The sequence below is a fragment of the Suncus etruscus genome, chromosome 6 (genome assembly GCF_024139225.1).
Source record: "Suncus etruscus isolate mSunEtr1 chromosome 6, mSunEtr1.pri.cur, whole genome shotgun sequence".
In the NCBI taxonomy this organism is placed as follows: Eukaryota; Metazoa; Chordata; class Mammalia; order Eulipotyphla; family Soricidae; genus Suncus; species Suncus etruscus.
In genome coordinates this window covers 59,341,091-59,364,783 of record NC_064853.1, presented here as the reverse complement: position 1 = coordinate 59,364,783, position 23,693 = coordinate 59,341,091, and the positions used below count along the sequence as shown (strand labels likewise).

General features: G+C 34.8%; 1 non-coding gene across 1 annotated transcript; it reads right to left on the bottom strand.

Annotated features, from left to right (window-relative positions):
• Nucleotides 1-333: 333 nt before the first annotated feature.
• On the bottom strand, nt 334-440 carry LOC126012848 (U6 spliceosomal RNA). Its single transcript, XR_007497202.1, has one exon. It is a non-coding gene; the product is annotated as a U6 spliceosomal RNA (small nuclear RNA).
• Between the last annotated feature and the right edge of the window lie 23,253 nt (nt 441-23,693).

The following is a 23,693-nucleotide window of genomic DNA, read 5'->3' as shown; positions in this document are numbered from 1 at the left end:
CTAAATTTGAGTGATCTTTTTATTAGAGGCTATATTTTTATGTACTCAATTTACCTTATACTAATTTTACAGTGATCTCATAAAGCTCAATATTTTAACATGGGAAAAAAAGTATTTGTGAAGGATAAATACTCAACAAATAATTTCACCTAACTTTCTGAGAGATACTTTATCGTATATGCCAGCCCTTTTACCCAAATATGTAGGCTTAATAGATAAGAGTATATTACTATCAGAAGAATAAGGTTACCAATAATCAAGACTAATTAATAAAACAAAGTCAAGTTGGGTTTTTATGATGTCTTCAGTCTAATTTATTTATTTATTTATTTTTAAAATATGGAACACTTCACGAATTTGCGTGTCATCCTTGCGCAGGGGCCATGCTAATCTTCTCTGTATCGTTCCAATTTTAGTATATGTGCTACCAAAGCGAGCACAGTCTAATTTATTTTAATTTGATCCCATTTTGGTTTCAGTGTGTAGACAAGAGGTTCTGGAAGATGAGATAATCAATGATACTTCTCTCAGAATAGGATTTTAATGTGAAACTTAAAATATAATTATGAGATGGCCATATAAAGAAGAAAACAGACACAGAGAACAGGTTTTATAGTTATTTGTTTCATATCCAGATTTCTGACTAGTTTCTAAACTTCAAAAAAATGTACAGACCATATCTATGTTACCTACCAGCAAGTCCCTTAGCAAAAACCATGGTGCCTGGCACAAGCAGTGTTTAATAAATATTGACTAAGTGAATGACTATACATTTGAAATGTATGAGATTTCCAGAACAAGTTTAAAGAAATGAGAGAAACCAACTGTTGAAGAAAGGAGAAAAGTAGTAAGCTGAGTTCGCAGAAGTCAACTAATGAGAAGCCTTTTAAATGATTATATAAATTTTGAACTTCATGCTGTAAACAAGGAGAAACTGTTTTTTACAGAGGAAACACAAAATCAGAATACTTATTTTTAAAGAGTAACTATGTTATCAGAGATAAATCTCAACCCCAAACAAAGACGAGTCAAGATATCTCCTTATGGAAAGGTCTTATATTATTGTTAGTCTTCCCACTTTCCAGTGGGTTCTACAAACAAACTGGAAACATGAGTGAGGAAAATAGTAGATGACAAGCAAGGAAGCAGAAAGTTCTGCTCTGTTTTTAGTGGAACCAAGGTTGTTTGTGAGCAGAGATAAATATCACTAAACATGTACTCTTTAAAGTAATAGTGCCCCAATACTAGATTCTTCACTGCTTGATATTTCGAAATTAAGTTCTAAAACAGAAATTGTTTACTTATTTCTTTTAGTATTGCTTTATTTCTAGTCAGTTATAAATCCTAGGATATGTTATACTAGGTATCCAATGCCAACATTTTATTGTTTTCTCATAACTTGTAAGACTATAAAGTTCCTTGGAAACAATCCAGGCACTGTCCCTTTTGTGAGGTTGCTAACCCTCAGTAACACTGAGCACTTCTCCCTGACAAAGCTTTCCTGAGACATTCAGATGAGGCACTGTTAACCATGAAATTAGTTTGTTAACATGAAAAGTTCAGTGCAGGAGATACTACACTTTCATTATTTATTTGGCAAAGTAATAAAGGATAATTATGTGCTAAAATTAATGAAAAGTAGAGGGTGATTAAAATCTCTTTGATATAATTTTGAAAATGGAAAAAAAATAACAGATAACCCCCCCAAATTTACAAAGGCTCATAAAATAAAAGCACTTTAAAAATAATCTAAGCTTATTTGCAACATTTCTTTATTATATAGATAGCAATATCAGTGTTATTCTTTTATTTACAATTTAGTTTAAACAAGTTTTAAATGTTAAGGCTTTTGCTCTATGAAGTAAGCCATGAGATATTAGTGTAAAAGCTATTGTGCTGAGAGCTAAGAAACCCTACACTTCCAGTCTCAATGTCAGTGTGTTAAAAGAGATTTTGGTAATGGCAAAGCCAGTCAACAGGGAATAATTAAACTCAAGTTGTCTAAGATTTGCTGTGATGTGAGAAATGATAGTTTCCAACCCAGCTGCTACAGAATGTTTGCCTAAGAAGAAAACTGTGGTTGACCAGAGGTTACAGTTCAGATGAAATGCAATGAAAAAGCTCATTGACTTCTGAAACAATAGGTGGGGCCCTACTTGAATAATAAAATCAACACAAAGTCCATCATTAAACAAGGTAGTAACAATAGGGCTGTATCAGAAGCATGGCCCTGAAAGGTTTTCAATAGAGAACATTACTTCATATTAAACGGACAGATCTGCGTTTAGCACCTTTTGCTCAGTGTAGTCTGGCAACTACAATCAACAAAGCCCGTCAGAAGGCCCTAGAATCCTTTAGCCTCAAAAAGTTCTTCATTCAACTCATTAAAAGCTTATGTTCTGTTTCCTTCATTTGAGAAGTGGGTCACTTGTTGTAAGCTGTCAGCCCTGCAGCCATGAGCCCTCATTGCTGTTGGTGTGTCTCTTAAGTATCACCCACTACACCACCACTGTCACAGAGCTGCAGACTAGACTGCACTAAGCAATGTCAGTCATATTCTATTACGCAAGGCCATCCATCACTGCTAGTGAAGTCAACATTAATTCATACGCCAATGAAAAGGAAAAATAATTTGTGAGGCACTTGGTTGTTTTACTTTAGGAATTCCTGTTTAATTTTACTCGTTTTTTCTATTGTCTGGCAATTATAATATGGTAACAAAGAGGCAATTGTTTACTTCTCTTTCCTATCTTATGGTCTTTTTAAACTCAGGACTAATATGATTTCTATTGAGAAAAAAATGTTTGGATAGTCATTTACAAGGCCTTATAAAGCTAAAGCATGCTGAGGTAGTTCAACTTTTTACTTTATTATGGCTAGACTTAGTTGCACTAAATAAAAAGCTTTTACTATCCAATTTTAATGTAAATTTAATATATGTACACAGACATATGAATGCATATTTGGTCTGTTGTGTAGTTTTTAGGTAAGTGTTTCTTTTTTAATTGAGTAGAATCTTTCATGGTTTTTTGTTTTGTTTTGTTTTGGGGCCACATTCAGCCATGCTCAGGGGTTACTCCTAGCTCTGTACTCAGGGATAACTCCTGGAAGCCACAGAGGACTATATGGGATGCTGGGGGTCAGTTGGGTTGACTGTGTGCAAGGCAAATGTTCTACTTGCTGTACTATCACTTTAGTTAGGTATGTAGATATTTTGATATTCAGCTATTTACATAATGTCTGGCTAATAAAAAACTTACCAGGTTCAACTTATAATATGGCATCCTTCCTTCAATCATTTTTCATTCATATCAAACTGAAACAGACTTTTGTTTTTGTTTGGGGCCACACCAAGCAGTGTTTAGGTGCTCTGTCCTCAGATATCACTCCTGGCAGGCTCAAAGGACCACATGGGATGCCAGGGATAGAATCCAGGTCAGCCATATGCAAGGCAAATGCCCTCCCTGCTATGCTATTGCTCCAGCCTGAAATAAAAAGTTTTAAGATTGTGGGATTTGACCAACACTGGGTAAGATATGAGAGAGTTATATATTTTTGTAAGAATTGCTGCCACCAAAAGTTCTTTTCTTTCATTCATCTAGAGAATTTTTTTTATTCCTTGTCCTCAAGATTAAGTATATTTTTCTTTTTAAATTAAAATTTATGGTAGTGTTATAGTTTATAATACTATTGAAATTGTTTTACAACTGCAGAGCTTCTCTGTCTAACCTCCACAAGTGCTTTTAGAAACCTTCACCATTCTCTCATATAGATAAACATATTAGAAAATTTCTGATGTAGATCTTAAGCAGGGAAGGCATTTTCTGATATTCTCTCCAAGATTTTTATTTTTTCTTTCTCAATCTTTTCTTCACTGTACAATAATTAAGTAATATGGGCCCTGAGATTTACCAACCTGTCAATAACAGAGTTTCAGACATTCAGTATTCCAACTCCAAATTCACTGCTGGAGTTTGTATTTCTCTACCAATGATATAAGGCTCCTCCCCTCTTCCCACCTTCTCAGCAAACCCATTTAAAATTATTTTCTATGTATTACAGTTTAAGTCCCATTTTTACTGTAGTGTTAATTCTGATAGTTTTGATGCATGTCTTTTCCTTACAACTAAAGCACCAAAATATTCAAGATCTTTGACCAAGTTGGTCTTTATCACCATTTCACCACTTTAGTATCATTTCTATTATCAAGGGGCAAGGCTTTGCCATTATTTGATGCTTTCCATTTTCTTGCCTATTCTGTCTACCATCTACCACAATGAGTTTGAACATCCTATATTTATCCTCTGTCTGACTTTATAATACTTTATATATAATATATAAGTATAATATACCTTATAATACCCTTTAGTTCTGTTCAGGTTTCAGACAACTTTATTATTTCATATTTTCTTATGCTACGATAGAGTTCATTTTATATATACATGTTCCACCACATATTGTGTCTTATATCTGAGTAATTAAAATAATTTAACTCAGTACACATTTACAAAATAGTACTTCAGATAGATTATCAAGCAAATAAAAGGGCGGGTAACTTCAAATTATTCAGAAGCCTAGGCTCTCAATAGTAACAATTATAACTGTATAACATATATAAGATCTTATTGTGTACTAGATATTTTTAGAAGCATGTTTACAGAAAACTACTTATGTGGGTTAGAAAATATCACAGGTCAGAAATGATCCCTGGGGCCAGCGAGATAGCATGGAGGTAAGGCGTTTGCATTCCATGAAGAAGGACTGTAGTTCAAATCCCGGTCCCCCGTGCCTGCTAGGGGCAATTTCTGAGCGTAGAGCCAGGAGTAACCCCTGTGCGCTGCTGGGCATGACCCAAAAACAAAACAAAACTAACAAAAAAAGAAATGAATCCCTGGTTCAATCTCAGACCCACGTAATATCCCAAGCCTGGAGCTCTTGAGCACTGTGAGGGTGACCCTAAAGATTCCTGGTACTGCAGGGCCTGGTTAGCACCAAAATCTGTAGCATTGAATTGACAGACATACTTGACCAAGTACTTGGGGTCAAAGTGGGCCCAAGATCCTTTGTGCACTGCATTAGGAGCCCTCCCCCCCAAAAAAATCTGCTGATGGGGGCCGAGAGATAGCATAACAGTAGGGCATTTGCCTTGCACTCATTCAACCTCAGATGGACCCTGGTTCATTTCCTGGCATCTCATATGGTCCCCCGAGCCTGCCAGGAGAGATTTTGAGTAAAAAGCCAGGAATAACTCCTGCGCACCGCCGAAAACAAACAAATGAACGAACAAAAAACCCTAAAAGGGGCTGGAGAGATAGCATGGAGGTAGGGCATTTGCCTTGTATGCAGAAGGAGGGTGGTTCAAATACCGGCATCCCATATTGTCCCCTGAGCCTGCCAGGAACAACTTCTGAGCATAAACAGGAGTAACCCCTGAGCACTGCCGGGTATGATTCAAAACCAAAACCAAAACCAAAAAAAAAAAAAAAAAAAAAAAACTAAAAAAAAAACCTGTTCATGTAATCTTTTACAATTTATGAGAAAAATGTTTCTATTATTTTTACTTATATGTAAAAATGTAAGTTATATGGAAGATACTAACTAGCTTTAGTTACAAATACCAGTAAATAGGTCAGTTTGTCTCCTGATTAGAATTCACCACTTGATCTAATTGTATTTTGCAGATGTATCTAGACCTCTGTTGTCACTGATATAGAGGTCATTGGGCATTGTGACTATTTAAACAGAAATATCAGTTTGTAAAAACTTAAAATTGAGGACCGGAGCAATAGCGCAGCAGTAGCGCATTTGCTTTGTGCACAAGTGACCCAGGAAGGTCTTCGGTTCGATCCTGGCTTCCCATATGATTCCCCCAAGCCAGGAGCGATTTCTGAGTGCATAGCCAGGAGTAACCCCTAAGCATCATTTGATGTGTCCACCCTCTCTCCCCCCAAAATAAAACAAAGCAAAGAAACAAAAACCATAACATTCATGTTCTTAGCGACACTAGTTATATAGTTCAGTAGCCACATGTGACCAATGCCAACTGTATGAAATAATGATGTAGAATACATCTATCTTTGCAGAAAAGCCTATTGATCAGCAGATCAGTACTGACACTCAAGTGTCATCAATGGTGCCAGGGGAGGACTGTGCCTTGACTCCACTCAACACCAACTTATAAGATTAGTAAAACAAATTTAAAAAATTTACCAAAATTACTCCAGATGCAACAAAGTTTAAATGGCACCAATTACCTGCTCTTTCTCATGATGTAGCTATGAGTTATCTAAGATTCAAAGAGTATCACCAAGACAAACAGCTTAGACACAGTCTGAGTGACAATGTTGCTCAAGGTTCTGCAAAGCATATAAAGTCATAGCTGTGTGTGCACCATTCAAGCAAGAAGCAAAATAGGGCGGGATATTTATTAATACTCATCTTCAATTCATCCTTTAAGTTATCGTTAAAGAAGCCATGGAAATCAAAAAGGTGAGCTGCAGAGATCTGGCAGTAGTCTGAAGTTAGCAGACTGCAGTTCCAATCTCAGTACATTAATTTAGTTATTTAAGCCTCAGTTTTTATCAGCTATGTCATACCATGGGTTTAATAATGCTGCTTCTGTGAGGTGTTCTGAAAAATTAAATGAGCTCCACATTTGTTCCTGCTCAGATGAGATTCTTAAAATAACTTGCATAATTGGGAGACAAGATATACAAATCAAAACTAAGCAACAATCTGAAGAACAGTAGGAAGAGGGATCACTTGGTCAGATGCTGGAACATCTTGCATTAGACCGAAGCATTAAAAGAGCTGATATACTTGCGATTAATCATCTTAGAAGGTCGCTAGCTGAAAGGCATTTGGCAAGGCTAACAGTTATTATTAAATAGCCACATAGCAACTGTGCTTAGCACTTTCAGTCACACTTTACTTGAAGAACCATCATCATACTGCTCTTCAACATGTTTGCCTGTTCATAAAAATAAGCACATTAGTTACCCTTGCTGCTAACATTTCTAAATATTGATATCTCTGACTAATTCCAGAAATTTACATTTAAAACAAAATTCTAATATTGAGAGCTTATGTTCTAATTTAGCTCCATTATATGGTATATTTCCAAAGTAGCATTTTGAAAAGTATCATAGATCCAACTTATTTAAAGGAGAAAAACAAAATGCAAGCCTTTAGCTGTAACAAGCTATGTAACAGATTTAGTTACATGAGATCTGTCAAGAAAACATGAGCATAGGAAAATTGTCTTTAATTTTGACAGAGCAGAGATTAAGCTCATGTGTCCAAATATACACTTTTTTCTGAAAAGGACTCATTAAATGTCTTTACTCTGATTTAGGACAAAAATCTAATGAGATTGTCTATTTGGTTTCTAATTGGTGTCTAATTGGGATGGTCATATTTTAATTCAACCTTTATTATATCTTTAAAGAAACCACAGAAAAAAAATGGTGAGCTTCAGAGATCTAGAAAAGTCCCCTTCCTGGAACTCTGACATTTCTAATTTGCATAAATAAGAACAAAAATAGTACCTGAACATTTTTAAGCATTCAGAGAGTTGATCCACCCAAATACATAGCTAAATATGGCTTACTGAAATTGAGTAATGAGTAAAATAGAGAGAAGACTCTAGACAAAGATGGAATTGCCAGCTTGGGTCCATGACTTCCCAACTGTTACAATTTGTACAAATTTATAACCTCTCTGACTCACTCTTCTCATCTCTAAAGTGAAGGCTATCACAATTTATATCACAATTTCTCCTGAAAGTAAAGCATGTAACACAGTGTTAACACATAGTAAAAGGAATATGGAAAAGTTTATTTCCTTCTTGAAAGAGTAAATACATAATGCATTCATTGTTATAGTTAAGATTTACAAAGAAAATTAATTTATTCTTATATTTATGTTCTTACATATATTTTCTCATTCTATCATTTCATTAACACAATTACAGTAGGTTTTAATGTGACTTATATTATGCAATTCATTTAGAAAAAGTTGAACCTGATTCCAGACTTTGCTATATACTTTTACCCAATCTCCATTTGACTTGAACATCAAACATCCTAAGGCATCGTTCTTGTTATTTTCCCTTTTTCTCAAAAAGAGCTTTGACTTAGATGTCGTAAATTTAGGAAGAAAAGGGAGCCTAGACAGAGTAAACACACAATGTATGCAAAGTCAGAAGTCAGAGGAAAAATTGCTCTAAAAGAGAAATCTATGTCCTAAGAAGACTATAATAGACCAAGGACTGACAATTTCACTGAAATTTATAGTTGGAGGCGATTAAGTATCTTTTGAAATATTTTGAGTAAAGCAAAGATTGCTTAAGGTGAAAACTTGAGAAGATAGAGACAGAAGGAGAGTAAATACTATTTGTTCATGAGAAAAGTAAATAAAGAAGAAAATGATCTACAGATAATGCTATTCATCTTTAAAACTTTTCTTGAAGAAGTTTTGTTTCCAGAGGCCCACAGTGGCCTCTTTTTTTCTCTAAATTTCAAAAAAAGTTTTTATCTATGTCCATTATTTTAGGAAGGAAGGAAGGAAGGAAGGAAGGAAGGAAGGAAGGAAGGAAGGAAGGAAGGAAGGAAGGAAGGAAGGAAGGAAGGAAGGAAGGAAGGAAGGAAGGAAGGAAGGAAGGAAGGAAGGAAGGAAGGAAGGAAGGAAGGAAACTAGTGTTAAACTTCAGTTATATATTTTGGATATTAACTTATAAATCTGTTACCATATAGTACTTTTTTTCTAGAATCCTTTCCATCTTAGAAATGAATTAAAATCAAAATCTAGCAACTAACCAGTGAAGTGATTCAGTTCTGGAGTACTTATCTCCTATGTAAAGTACCAGATTAGATCCCTGGGATCACACACACACACACACACACACACAAACACACACACACACACACACGCTCGCGCACGCACGCATGCACGCGCATGCACAATCTAGCATTTATTTAGAAGGTTTCATTTTCAGTATATTAATCATATAAATCATATCCCTAGATCTAATAAATATATAACTCTATTCTATGATTCTCAGTAACATTTAAACCTAAATTGAACAATTATTAACTGCCTGGTGTCTCTTTTTAAAATGTGTTCATGCAAAAGTCTAAATGAGTTTATATCTGTTAGCTAATTTACTTTGATCAAGTTATTGAGCCTTCCTCTGAATCAGCTCCTCTTCCTAGAAGAAAAACCATGACAGTATTAAATGAAAAGGGTAGATAAGAATCACATAGACTATTTTAGTTTTTGTACAAGATAGACATAAGATAATATTTGTTGTAATCATTTTTTACTTTGAAGTTTCATTTTGAGAACAGTTACTTTGATTTAAAGAAAGACAAATCAGTCATTGTGGGAGTAGTTAAGATTCATATATCTAGGATGTAGTTAGGGCAATCATTTGTTGTTGTTGTTGTTGTTATTGTTTTGGGGCACATCTGTTTGATGCTCAGGGGTTACTCCTAACTATGCGTTCAGAAATCGCCCCTGGCTGGGGGGACCATATGGAACATGGGGGTATCGAACCACGGTTTGTCCTAGGCTAGCATGGGCAAGGCAGAAGCCTTACCTCTAGCGCCACCTCTCCCTCCCTAGGTGAACAATTTAATAATATATTAAAAATTCAAACTAATTTCCAACAAAAAATTAAAGTAATTTATTTACTGTTATATATTAAAATTGATTTACTCTTAGGTATTATATAGGAGCTAGTATGTACCATGATGTTTGCCATGGTCTTCAATAGGAACTTTTAACCTGGAAAATCGTAACAAAAATTTCCAGTTCAGGAAAGTAACTTTCTCACTCTTCAAAGAAGTTACGGATTTTAAGGATCTTTCCTGGTCATGATCAACATCTCACCTTACTGACAGAGTTTCATTTTAAATACACCTTACCGAAACAAATGACTGCTACACCATACTGTTTCTCATTCTTTACCATAGAGTTAAGTTTCACTTAGCAGAACATTCATCAATGAGCAAGAAACTGTACACAAATACAAATAAAAATGGAAAAGCCAACACCTTACAGGTTTTTTTCCTTATGTAAGCTAAATTTTCCTCTATTGAAAACAGAACTACTTGTGCAGGTGGTTGCTAAATGCTACCAGCTGCTCTGTGGCAATATGGGTTTTGAAACAGAACCCTGAAAAGAAGGATATAGAGGGAGAAAAGAAAGAAATGGGTGTGGAGTAAGACTCTAGATTCAAATAAGTCCCAGAGTAATTCAGGAGAGGGGACAGAGCCACTTCAGTCGTAAACAGTAAGCAGAATTTTCACTTAACTAGCTGGCAATAAATTTATTTTTCTAAGAAAATGAAATGGAACAAGGGAGCAGACATACCTGCTTTATGTTAAAGAAAAGCATGCATGAACCTAATACAGGAAGAAGTTGTTTAAGACTGTACATCCTTGAGAAAATATTGCCTCCATAATAGTGCCAAGGTCTCTGTTAACTTGGGTTATCAGCTACATAAATTAGACACACGCTGGGGCAGTCTAATCTATGCGGCAGTGTGCAGAGCTCATATAATGTGTACTCTGTTCCATCATTTTTTTTCTTTTGTCCTTTCTACTTTCTGTGTTATTTTTAATGCCTTTCACAAGTTCTATTTTACCTATATTTTTATTCAGTGTAGCAAGAAATAAACTTAAAGTAACTGAAGTGCTAGGACAGCAGGTAGGTAATTTGCCTTGCAAGTGGCACACCCAGGTTCAATCCCAGGCATCCCATATGACTCCTAAAGCTTGCCAGGAGTAATTCCTGAGCATAGTCAGGAGTAAGCCCTGAGAACCACCAGATGTGGCCCTAGAACAAAACAAACAAAAATACATATAGGTACTCATAAAATAAGGGACCAGCTTATATTCAAGTAATATAATTACTAATGCCAAAGGAAGGAAAATTTGAAAAGATCAGATGTTCATTTTTGTTGATGTTTGTTTCATTTTGGTTTCGGTTTCTTTTTTGTTTTTTGTTGGTTTGTTTGTTTTTGGGCCACACCCAGTGACACTCAGGGGTTACTCCTGGCTATGCGCTCAGAAGTCGCTCCTGGCTTGGGGGACCATATGGGAAACCGGGGGATCAAACCACGGTCTATCCAAGGCTAGCGCAGGATAGGCAGGCACCTTACCTCTAGCGCCACCGCCCGGCCCCTTGGTTTTGGTTTCTAGGTCATACTGGCAGTGTCAGCTCTTACAACTAGCTCTGTGCTCAGGTCATTGCTGGTAGTGCTTTAGGGAACAAATCCTTCGAGGAAACTGGTTAGGGATCAAAGCAGGGTGGGCACATGCAAGACAAGTACCTTACCTTCTTTAGTAATTCTCTGGCCCTATAGCCACTGGCTGAATGAACATGGTTCTTTCCCAATGTCAGAAACCCTTTTTCCTTTAAGTAAGTTCATGCTAGCACAAGAAATATAGTAATCACTATATTTGGTGCCAACTTAAAACAAACCTGGTTCAGAAAGTCAAAAGCAGAATGAAATTGGCAAAGTGTATAGAATAGTGGGAAGAGTAAAGAACATGCAATGCAGAAAATAAGAGGAAATGAAAATGAGAGAAATGAAAATATTCATAAAAAAAATTGTGGACCTCAGCTTGCTCTACTTATCTGCTTTCTCCCTTAAACATGTATCTCATTTGCTTGTTGCTGTTTTTTTGCTTCCCTATTTCCACTCTGGAGAAGTCTGTGCTCTCTCTTTTATATACATTCCCTCTACTTCTATCCACCCACATCATTCAAAACAAGCTTTGTTCAATAAAAGCTACCACCTACCCTCAAAAGAAATTGTGGACCTCTACAGAGACAAGTTAAAGACATAAACATCAAGGTCTGCAAGACTAACATACAGTTTCTGTACTGCTTTTACTTTGTTGAGCAATTTAAGGCATCTAGTAAGTTTTGTCCATATATATGTACATATATATAAATCATTATGAACAACAAAGAGGTTAGTGTTGGTACCCTCAAGTGGATTTCTGAATAGTCCATAGAGAAACTCTGGCTTCCTACCTGCCCTTATAGACATTGGCTTGTGGTTCTGTTCTGCAGTTACTGCCATGTTTCTGCCTTTGTGTTCATTTTGAACTCAGTGTCTCACATAAAATGAGCCATCCAGTCTCATTTTACCAACTTTATCTACAAACTCACAATGGCATATAATTCTCTCACATGTGGGTTGTTAGATCATCAATGAAGCTGAATGAAACCATTCTCTTGCTAAGTATGGAATTTAAGAACCAAACTGCTGCAAGTTGAAACATCAGTCACAGGCTCTTAAAACATTATGTTACAAAGACCATGATGAAGCTGAGACTCTGGCCATATTTCCAAAAGTAATGACACTTCATCTTAAGGCCCACTCAATTATGTCACATTTGTATTTGCATCCTATAATGTGAATGTATTAGCTCCAAATTGTTTGGCCATAAATCACCATCAAAGAAATATGTTTATTTTTACTTTCAGTATTCATGGCTTGCATGATCCTAGAACAACATATATTTAGTACTGCAAAGCAATGAATCCATAACTTGGAGAGAAATGGCTTTATAGATCATTAAGACCTATGTTGCCTTAACAGTTAATCACATTTTCACTAATAATATGACATAAGTCCTTTACCTAAAGAGTGAAAAATGAATGACTCTTTTGCTTGCACTAAAAAGTCCTCGACTTGACCTTTCCCAGGGGCAGAAGGAAATCCAGTATAATCATTGAAAGCTCTTCCTACAGCAATATCAATACTTTAATTCAGCCAGCAGATAGCCTTCAGTTTAGACATCTCAAAACTCCAAACTACATAGGGAGAAAAAAAACCCTCAAACTCTGCTAAAACTTTGAACCTGGGGTCGTGTGGTGATGTCCCAATGTGCCCTGTATCTTGTGGAGAATACCTCAGATAGTTGCCCCAACAAAGACAAATATTATGGCAACGAAAAATAAATCTGCCATTTTTAACCTTTTCAGGGAAAGTAATTCACTTATTGGCTTTATTTAAAATGTCTTACCTTTCTTCCCCCTTTTTGTTGTATCTGTGAATAATTTCTTCAGTCACAATGTTTATAGGAAGTGAAGTTATTCGTAATCATGCCTTAAGAGTATGTACACAAACTGGACATCCTGAAAGACCACTATGTATTAAATTTCTGATTGTTTGACATAAATTCTCTCTCTCTCTTTCACTCCGACAGGAATCTTCTCATTTATTTACGAATAGGTTAAGACCTTCGCCTTGTTTCTATGTTCCTAAGTGCTAACATATATTAAGTAAATTTAGAGCCTCTTCTGCATAGGAAACAAATTAAATTGGTTAAACATGGAGAAAGACTAAATGTAATCCATCTCTTGTCATGTTTATGATATCTGAACTCATCTTATATGAATGTTCCAATTTGGCTGTTGTAGCAGATGGGCTGCTTATGATAAACCATAACTGCATACACAGAATGTGATAATATAAATCATAAAGAAGATAAATAATGAAATTCTTTTAAAATAGCTCTGGTTAAATATTTAGACAGTCAATTTTTAAGCACACAAAAATAGTATTCACATATCTAGTCAAGGAAAGAATGATCCTCAGCTATAATATAAATATAATCTAAATCTAAACATTCAGGATCCAAGATACTTTAAAAATCTGGATATTTTTTTGAGATGCAAACAATAATATTTGAGTCTTTTGAAGAGGAATTAAGAACAGTAAGGAGGTAATTAGGAATATCTCTTTATGCAGATTCTTCTTCTTCATTAAAAATCCCATTTCATAATTGTAGGATTAAGTAAAGGCCTTGATAATATCACTTTTGATGGACAACATAGTGTCCATGACCCTACTAAATAACTGTCTCAAGTTGTTATCTCACCATGTTTAGAACTTGAAACATATTTTCATATGAATTTGATAACTTACAAAACCTGAATGTGAGCCAGAGTACCTTAATAGACAAGCTGAGTAAAGGTCAGAGAAATGGCTTGTTCAAGATAATATATTAATACACGAAGGATACTGATTTAATTTGTAATAAAATTATAATTTAACACAATTATAATTTTAAATAGGTTCCTATTATCCTAATATGGTACTTATAAATTATAAAGTATATATTAGAATTTGTATTTTTAAATTAACAGGAAAATATGAAGCATATATTTTGATGTATATAAGCAGTCTAGATGTTCAACTTGCTTTCAAAGATGACTATCAACAAAGGTATAAGAAATCAATAATGCAAATTATTAGCCTTGTAGTTGGTAAGGGTTACTGTGAATTCTACTATATAAATCAAATTATAAGAATCCAATTTTTAAACCTTCACACAATGTAAGTGGCATATTTTATAAATGAAAAATCTGTGGTTTATTCATTGTTTTAATTCCTTAATGGACCTTCTTTCAGATAATATGAACTATCTGGGGGGATTTTTTGACACATCTGGCAATGGTTGCTCCTTGCTCTGCACTCAGACATTACTCCTGTAAGTTCTCAAGACCACATAAGACACCAAGGATAGAAACCAGGTTAACCACATACAAGGCAAGTGCTCTAAATGTGTATTTTGCCCCCAAAATAGTATTAGTACTAACTCCTAACCCACCCTTATTCCAGATTCATTTTAATATTTATACCTATATTCTAACTGAAGGTGCACTTGAAATAAGACCTTAAAATCCCCCCTAGATGTTTGCCTGCTTGTTATTCCATATTATTATTGAGCTCATACTACATACCTGATTATGCTATCAGACAACCATAGGTTTAAATTCAAGGAGATTATTGTCGGCTGGTGAATATAAGTAACTACTGGTGTACATAAGAGCACCTGAAAAACCAATGATAATTCTGGAAAGTAAAGATCTGGGAATGTATGTCCAAAATTACTTAGGGGTAGGTATATCAGTCTAACCTTAGATATAAAGAAAAGTACAATTTGACTTGACAAAATAGCCATATCCTGTACTACAGGATAGAAGTAAGAAGGTAAAAGGCTTGTTTTATTTTTGTTTAGGCTCTGGCAAATATAAGAAGTAGAGAGAAAACGAATAAAAAAGAGAAATATGTGAAAGGAAGAATAAAAAATATACCTGTCACATGGCAAGCAGAGCAGAAATATATCAAAATTTTATCTGATATTCTCTGTAAATGGGAGCAGTCGATTATTTAGATAAGTAGAAAGAAATGTGTAGATGTCAGGGTTGGAAACTGAGATGAATTGTTTGGACCATTTAAAAAATATCTGCTCACTATTATCACTGTTAATTAGGTCTGGTTTTAAGACTAAATATTTTTCTAGGTTCTTCAAGAGTCTAAAAATGCAAAACCCTGAGGATAATTGTTAAGTTCAATAATGATTGACTTGTAAGAAATCTGTTTTTAATAAGAATCTTCAATTGTGTATTTGCATTTGTGATTGAAGATGTTCTCCTAGAAAAACTGAATTAAAAATATATCTCATAATTTTAGGTATTATCTTATAAAATGCATGAATAATTAAAGATCATGTTGTAAAATATATCAGGTATGAGAATATTAAAATATCACCACTAATATCTTAAGTAAATACACATACATTTTAACCTTTAAGCATTTCTAAAACCAAAAATAATTTTTGATATTTTAATTATATGCTCACATCTTCTGTATAATGAAAATTACAATCAATTAAGTATAGGCTATTATTTTCCTATAAATATTCAGTTGAAATTTTGTAAAAAAGATATTATAAAATAATATATTTTAAGTATTCAGATGCCAACTAGTTATTGTTTTATTCACTTAGGATAATATAAAATTAATCAGAAAATTAGGGCTGGAAAGATAGTATAGTGGAAAAGTGATTTTCTTGCACATAGCCAACCAATGTTCAATCACCAGCATCCCATATGGCCTCATGAGCTTCTGAATGTAGAGCCAGGAGTAAGTCCTAAGCACCATGAGGTGTATTCTTGCACACACACACACACACGTGCACACACACACACACACACACACAAGATTAATCAAGACAACCTATATAAGATAACACATATAACCAGCAATCAAAATTTATTATGTCTGTTGAATAAATAAACAGTTCCAAAAAGGAATGCACTTATACTTTCACAGGTAGAATATGGAATTTTTGAAACTTAAGTAAAATTTTCCAGGCCTGCTGAGAAATGGACCTTAAAATACTATTACTGTTTAGCTTCTTCAATTTAAAAGATAATTACTTGCATTCATTCATTATATAAAAGTAATATCTTATTTGTTAACTATTATTGGAGTCTGTTGGATATCTAAGCTCTAGAAAATAAAAACTTGGAAAATCAAAGCCTACAGTGCAACCTAAAACTTTTCCTATTTATTTCAGACAGTTATTCTGTGACCTGGATGAAAAGGAGAAGGTATGTCATAAAGTCACATAGAGTGACATAAGCCTTATAAAAGGATTAGCTTAGAGGTAAAAGTGGATACAGGAAGAAATAACAGGACCTAGATGTTAGATTATATTACTAGGTAAGATATACGAATCTAAACTAATTGTTAAACTGATTAATAGCCTTTACTTGCATCTAAAAATTAAGTGCCTAAATATCTACAGATGTTAAAAGACTAGATTTAATTTTGTTTATATGACACATACAGCTAGCTATAAGTTCTCTGAGTATGATACAGTTAGCTATAGATACTACGGTCAAAGAGTATTCTCAAAAATGTAGTGCTTATAACAACAGAAAAAAAATTTCTATTTTGTGTATATTGAACCATTCTGGCATTGATGATGTTGCCAAGTAAGCAGAAAAATAAACTAAGAGCTGAGAAGTTCAATTCATTATTGCTTTGTTTCTTTGGATCATATGTCTTTTTGCTCTGAAAATTTTTTCTAAATATAAAATGATAAATGTTTATATTTGAGTATATTTTAAAGAATAAAAAATATTAATTTAAAAAGTCAGAAACCCAAATATTTATATAGAAAATGTGAAGAAATAAAAAATCTCTAATATTTTCACAGGAAACATTTGAAGGAATATTAAGTAATAAAATATTTAAGCATATTTCAAATATAGAATGTCTGGAAAGCTAGGGTTTATATGAAATTTTTGAAACAAGTAGAACACATTTCAAAATAATTAAGTAAATTAAATATTATAATCTACACACAAAAATTAATAAACAGTTGTATTTATATAAATAGACATCAACATAACTTGAAACTCATCTAGGTCATTGAAATCTCTTCATGAAATATTTTTATTTTTTATATCTTACTTTGTACTCTCAAAACCTATAACAAATGTAAAAGGGCTTCTCTGCTCTTAAGTGTATAGTTAAAATTCATAATACTTTCACAAATAAACTGAATGTGAATTTAACTGAATATTTATTGATATGTGCTTCTCCAAGATGATGAAGATATAAAGTGTAAAGTGTAAAGTCAACCTTTGAGGGCTGTGATATGACTCTGGCTCTGTGGTAATTACATATATGTTGTATGTGTAATGCCCAGAATTTATGTTCCACACCAATTATATGTGTATAGATAAGATAAATAGCTAGATATATAAATGTCATGAGCATATTAAACATGTTTTGATAAAGAAAATAGATTTTCTGATAAATAACAAAAAAGATATGTTTTTACCATATAAAATCCAAACTTTCAAAATGCTTCTTATAAATAAGCACTACAATAAATATACAGCTATATATGCATGTATGTATATATTTTTTCTTTTAAACATGTCTTGGGACTCACTGTGGCTACTTTCCTGAAGTTCTGTTTGTCTGTGTATTTTTCATGCTGTCACTATAAGTAACCTATATGCAGCTACAGGATTCTTTTGAAATCGCCATGAGCCTTAGCTTCTGCTATACCAGAAATTTTCTATTCAGTTTCGATCACTCAATTTCAGTTTACAAATACATTACTCAATGTAGTATCAGACTGAACTTGCTAAGTGGCATTGACAATTAAAAGTTCACAGATAAACCCTCACACAAAAATCAGCACTCAAAGAGCCAGAGGAATCACACAGTGGGTAGGGCTTTTTACCTTGCAAGTGGCCGACCTAGGCTCAATCTCCAGCACCCCATATGGTCCCAAAGACTGCCAGGAGTGATTTCTGAGTGCAGAACCAGGTGTAACTCCTGAGTGCTGCTGGGTGTGACCCCAAAAGCAAAACCAAACAAACAAAAATCAGCAATCAAAAAAACAATAAGGCCAATAAAATTGAGGATAACAACTGAATAAGATACTTTTCCTCAAAAAAATTATAAAGAAACTCAACATGCACATGAAAAAAATTCATCACTAATAATTATCAGGGAAATGCAAATCAAAGTCACAATAAGATCAATGAAAACCTTTTCAAACAATCAGTGCTAGTGGGGATGTGGTGAAAGCAAAACCCTAATTCTCTGACTGTGGGTGAGCCTATTGTCTAGTTTAGCTTTTATGAAAAATGGTTTTGGGACTTCTCAAAAAAAATTGAGTAGAATTTTCATATGACCCAGTGGATTAATTTCTAGGAAACTACCTCCAAAACACTAAAACATTAAAGTACAAGGACATATGTATATCTAGAATGATGCTACAAATTTTAGATGAAAAATTAATCATCTAAAAATTAGATAATTTCCCTTATATATGATACATGAAGAAACAAAGCAAAGTAATAGACAATCCTCAATAGATATAATTTACAATAGCCATGATCTAGAAACAAAAGATGAATCGATAAAAATATTGTGGTATGTGTAAATATATATTTAAATATGAATACTATTCAGATTTGATAAAAGAGAGTATCTTGAATTCTCTTTAGTTTAGATAGAATTGGAGTGTATAATGCTAAAAGAAATGAGCTAGAATGATAAATACAGGGGACAGCGAGGTGGTGCTAGAGGTAAGGTGTCTGCCTTGCAAGTGCTAGCCAAGGAAGGATTGCGGTTCTATCCCCCGGAGTCCCATATGTTCCCCCCAAGCCAGGGACAATTCCTGAGCGCTTAGCCAGGAGTAGCCCCTGAGCATCAAACGGGTGTGGCCCGCAAAACCAAAAAAAAAAAAAAAAAAAAAAGAATGATAAATACAAATATCAGCTTTGTTCTCATATATGGAGTACAAAGGAACAAACAAAAGTAATAGACAATCCCCAATAGACATAAACTCCAAGATTTTATCAACATAACTGTGAGTTGAGAAAGCAAAGGTGTGAGAGAGAAGGTATCTTGGGATCTTATAGTAGCATTGCAAATAAAAAATAATAACAATATGGAGGCCAGAACAATAGTACAGTGGTAAGGCGTTTGCCTTGCACACAGCTGACCCAGGACAGAAGGTGGTTCAAATCTTGGCATCCCATATGGTCACCCCAGGTCTTCCAGGGGCAATTTCTGAGTGCGGAGCCAGGAGTAGCCCCTGAGCACTGCTGGATGTGGACACCCCCTAAAAAAAAGTTTTAAAATGATTGGAAGATGCCTGGGAACCCACACACCACAAGAAAAAACCAAAAGACAATGGGAAAAACTGTACTTCCAACATAGGCATAAGACCTGTAATACACCACCTCTTTACCTGTTCTCCCCCAAATGTAAAGTAGTCTTTTGCACCACTTTGGTCCTTTAAAAACTTCGCTAACTCATTTTATTTCTTTTTTTTTTTAATTTATTTATTTTTTTTAAATGTTTGCCCTACATATACATTTGCGGGCACATACATTTTTATTTCCTTTTTTTTTTTAAATCGTTTTTGGGTATGTGACCTATTTCTGTTATCCACTCTGTCCACCCCCAAATACACCGACAATATAATGTAGCACCAATTCCCCCTGCAAAGGTACACTAAGTAAAGGGGAAATCTTACATATAAAAAAAAAAGAGCTCTTATCTACTAGAGATAGGAACTCATAGTTGTTTACAATACAGGGATATCTCCTACCTTGAAAATATGGCATGTGGAATCAACTTAGACCTCAGGTGATTAGATACCATTCATCCAGCCTTGAACCCTGGATCCCAGACATAGAAACAGCACAGCTCTTCACAACAGCTGCAAGAAACAAACTCCATCTGGGACAGCCTTAATACTGCGGGGTCAACAACAAGGGCCAGCTCTAACATGATATCCCGACAATGAGGAAAATGTGAACAACTTGACCTTAGAGCAGTTTAGCCTACCTTACCAGCTAACGACAAGACAAAACCAGAAGACGTGGCACCCTTCGGTAGGTCCAAAAGCCAAGATCGTGATTTACAGATGACCGGCTGCTAGAACCACGACCAGACTGTATACGTCTTGGGACCAATAAAAAAGCCCTAGTCTAGGGTTTGAACTAAGACCTGCACAATAAGCATGATCCCCAGTTCCAAAGGTCCGGCAGAGACAATTGTAACGGAAAGGGGCTTCTGGAAGCACAAAGAAAGACGCTATCCTAGATGCCATCCTAGGTTCAGTGCAAAGACCAAGATCACCAACCACAGAAGATGGATTAAAATGGCACTGAGGTAACAGAACCTCTAGATTCACAAAGACTGACTTCACCATAAGTCCCACCTCAGGATCTGTACAGATACTGAGACCTCTAAACACAGAGCTCTGATTGTATCACCCTGGACAGAGCAGAAGTCTTCCACACACCAAAAAAAAAAAAAAAAAAAAAAAAAAACCACCGGGAGAGTAATGATCCTGAGCAAAGTCTAGAGCTGATCCCATGACAGTATACTCCAAGGATGGAGAAACCCCATAACTCATAGGGCAAGTGAATTCCTTTGCGAATGACCCCAATATTTACTGTGCCAGGGCAGGAGGGAAAAAAACCAAAAATACAAAAAACACAAAACCTCGGTTATTTTTTTATTTTTTTTAATATATATATCTTACCTTCATTTATTATTGTTATTATTATTATTATTTTTATTTACCTAGCTATTTTGGTCGATTTCTCTGTTTGGATGTGACTATTGAAATTGTTGTCCCCAATTCTTCTTTTTTTTTTTTTTCTCTTCCTTTCTTTTCTTTCGTTATGTGCTATGCCATGTTTCTTATTTCAAGACCACGGCGGCGTGTTTTTTTGTTTGTTTGTTTTTGTTTGTTTTGTTTTGTTTTTTATCTGTTTTTTGTGGTGCTTATCGATATAGCTAGAGTCCTCACTGGATACTTGACACTTCTTTTGGTACTGGTGGAGTGTTTCACCTTCTTTTTCTCCTTCATTTTCCAAATCGATGATGAGAGCCTCTAGAAGGATTCTGCCCATTTTCGGGGTATTAGACTCTTACCCCAGTTTATTTATTTTCTCTTTTTCGGGCAAAACCACGCAACTTGAACTAGCTAGCCCTGCCTCCACTTAGAAGGGGAAATAAGGGAGGCATCAAGACCAAACTGATGCAAGACTACTAAGTAGTAGGTTAGATACAGAGGGGACCACATATTCTAGCCGCCCTGAGGGGGAGGGAAGAGGAAATGGGAGGTAGGACAGAATGGAGGTGTAGGGAGGACAATCTGGTGATGGGAATCCCCCCTGATTTTATATAAATATGTACCTAAAATGTTATTGTCAACAAAATGTAAGCCACTATGATCAAAATAAAAATTATATTTAAAAAAAAGGACAAGGAAAAAAATAACAATAATATAAACACAATACCTCGACAAATGAATGATTGCCAAAAAAATTCACCTAGCTACACTTACATTCTGAATGTAAATGTTGTGTCTTCTTTTGTAAGACAAATAATCACAATAGTAGTGACCCCAAAAGACAGTATTTCATAAATGAGTAGAAAAGTAAAGAGGAAGGGCCCAGAACTGGACCTACATTTAGTCTTTTTAGCAAGTTAAACCTCTTTCAATTTATACACTTACACATTTATTTATTTTATTTGTTTGGGACCACACAGAGCTATGTTAAGGGTTTACTCCTGGTAGAGTTTGGGGGACTATACTCAGTGCCAGAGACCAAAGGCAAAGTAAGCAACCATACTTGCTATACATCTTCCCAGCCCTCTACACCTAATTAAAGGGAATCATTATAGCTCTCCTGTTTGTCTGAATTTCACTGAGCATCAAGTCATTCAATGCATGTTGAACCACGTCCAAAATGAACATGACTTATCTTTTATAAGTCCCTGATTTACCTCTGTATTGATACTGTTTAGTTGTAACTAAACAAGGTCAGGCATATCACACGTGAGAAGAAACCTATTGTCCAGCCAGGTTTAGTCTTAGTCAACTGTGCCTTTTTTTGTAGGAGCAGTAACTAGCATATATAAAATGAAAATTTGGCCATTACAAGGTGTGGAGTATGACTAAAGCTAAAACACAAGGAAAGGGACCGAAGAGATAGCATGGAGGAAGGATGTTTGCCTTGCACCCAGAAAGTTGTTGGTTCGAATCCTGGCATCCCATATGGTCCCCTGAGCCTGCCAGGAGCGATTTCTGAGCATAGAGCCAGGAATAACCCCTGAGCATTGTCGGGTGTTCTCCAAAAACCTAAATAAATAAATAAATAAATGTGTGAAGCCATGCTTGCCTTTATTTAGTGTAATCTTGGAATTAACTGAATTCACAGAAGCCTTAGTAATGACTTACAGTTTTATAAGGATAAAAGTATCTAAGAGTATAGCTATGTGATAGTTTTTAAGTAAGCCCATAATCCCTTATCATTAGGCTATAAAATAACTTTTATTAATGCTAATTAATTTCTTAAACAAACCTATGTCACTCTATAACCCTTTGCCTAAAAGAAATCAATTGTATGACTTCAGCTGAGAAATAACCACCATAATAAATGTTTTTACTCTCGCTTTTACTTTTCTCTGATAGCTCTTAAAGGTGATATGGTAAAAGGTAAAGATGCATTGTAGCCTGAGGGATGATTGAATGAAAAAAAAGTGGGGGATGGGAACTGAACCTACTCAGATAGACCAATTTCCCACCACTGTGAGCCTGTGAGTGAGAGCAATTGATTGATGAATCCTTGCTCTGTCAAGAGGCAGCCATCAGATTTGATCACATATATACTCATTCAACTCAAATTCTGCTTGACAAGCCTCAGACAGCTTTGTTCTGTCACAGATATCATTGGAAAGAAAATGCTCCATTAATCATCCTTAATTAACTTTACCATAGTCTGCTGAAACCAATATGTTCTCTGGCTAAACCTTGTACGTAACCAGAATTCTCTAAGTTCTCAAATAGAAGAGACTATTTTCCATTGCTTTTAACTATCTATGTAAGATTCAGCATGAGTAGAGTTTAGAGGAAAGCATACCCATCGACTATATAAAAGCTGTGGGTGAGGATATTCCTCATAAAAGTAAGGTTAAATTTAAATATTACTGATCTGTGCCATGTGGTGTTTTATATTTATCTCACATGATGCTCCTAAGTTCTTTTTTCCCTTCCCAACTCTCCAGGTATAAAATGTCCTAAAATACCATTTTTCTAATAAAAGAAGAGAAAAAGTTAATAGCAACAAAAATAAAGTTGTAGTTTTAAAAATAATTTAGTCATACAGCATAATTTGTGATAAATACTAGATATGTACATACATACCTCTCACATTTTAATATAGCTTACAAATTTTATGAAGCTTCATTACAAGCTGATGTCATTTAGTTTTTTTCTTAGAATAGGTATTAACCATTTTTCTTATTTGGAGATTATTTACTAGAA